The sequence below is a fragment of the Chrysochloris asiatica genome, unplaced genomic scaffold (assembly GCF_000296735.1).
Source record: "Chrysochloris asiatica unplaced genomic scaffold, ChrAsi1.0 scaffold00170, whole genome shotgun sequence".
Lineage (NCBI taxonomy): Eukaryota > Metazoa > Chordata > Mammalia > Afrosoricida > Chrysochloridae > Chrysochloris > Chrysochloris asiatica.
This window is the reverse complement of record NW_006408688.1, coordinates 3378903-3380306: the sequence shown is the minus strand read 5'-3', so window position 1 is coordinate 3380306 and position 1404 is coordinate 3378903. Positions and strand designations below refer to the sequence as shown.

General features: G+C 38.8%; 1 pseudogene; it reads right to left on the bottom strand.

Annotated features, from left to right (window-relative positions):
- Window positions 1-568: 568 nt before the first annotated feature.
- On the bottom strand, window positions 569-1123 carry LOC102836767 (annotated as a pseudogene).
- Between the last annotated feature and the right edge of the window lie 281 nt (window positions 1124-1404).

The window sequence follows — 1404 nt, the reverse complement described above, 5'->3', positions numbered from 1 at the left end:
CCAGAGATAGGGTTTTATGCACACTATTTGCATGGTCCCACCCAAGCATTTGGTGAGAATTAAGACAACTGGAGAGAAAATCCATATCAAGTAAATTCAGGGTACCACAGGATCATATCACCTGCAAATGGAAAGTTTTGCTTCTTTGTCAATTTTAATGCCTTTAGTTTTCCTTTCTTGCCTTGCAGCACTGATTAAGACTTCATGCATAATATGGAAAGGAAACGGTGATAAAGGGCATGCTTGTATGATTCCTGTTCAAATGGGAAAGCATTCAGTTTCTCTCTATTGTGAATAATATTGGTTGTTGGATTTGTAAGTTGTTTTAAGTGCCATTGAGTAGGTTCCAACACAGTATAAGGTTTTCAAAGAGCAACTAGTGAGTTTGAACAAATGATGTTTTGGCTCAAACCAATCTCGCAATCCTACATTTATCCTACTTTGTGCAATTTCTCTTTTTAAAAATTAAAAATAATTGTTTTTTTGACTGGCAGACAAAGCCTGGTTTTATTGAATGAGTGATATATAATTGCTTAGGCCACTATGTACAGACAAGATCAAGGGAGCGTTATTTCTTGGTCTTTTCCTCCTTGGACGGAGTCTTGATTATGTCTTATTTTTTGGCCTGGAGCCACTCCTCATGGTGCTTTCATGCTTCCATGGTCTTAGACCTGCAGGCCTCAACCTGGTCAACCAGGAGTTTCTTACATGCCTTGTTTGCCTTCAGGTTGTGGGTATTTTCTATGAGATTCTGCTTGTGATTAAACATATTCCTCTTTACTTTCAGGTACAGGCTGTGATACACGTAGGGTCAATCTTCTTAGCGTCACCATATCTTCTGAGCAGCAGGTGCAGAATTCTCATCCTACTCATCCCTTTGCCTTACCTATGACTTTATGCCTGCCTTTCTGGTGCACTAAGGTATTTTTTCCAGCATCAAGCCCTAGAATGGTCTATTACAGGCTTGTGGATGATAAGGCCATCTTTGATCAGTTTCCAGATTTGGTGACAGGAGTAGGCATTGGCAATTTCACTGGTCTCATTGGGGTCCAATCAGACCTTCTTCTTGCCACAGCAGAGGACAGTTGGAGGCAAGCTTCTTCTGAAGCCTGAGTATATTCATGGCTGAGGTTGCAGTGCCAAAAGAAAAGGAGGAATTTTTCTTCTATTCCTATTTTGTTAATGTTTTTATCAGGTGTTGTTTGATTTTCTCTAATGCCTTTCTGTATCAATTGATATGATCACATGACTATTTTCCTTTGCTTTATTTATGTGTGCATTACATAGAGTTGAACTATCCTTACATATCTAGTATGATTCCCACTTGGCCATGATGTGTGTGTTTTTGATATGTTCTTGAATTCCATTGACTAAGATTTTGTTGACAAATTTTACATACATGCT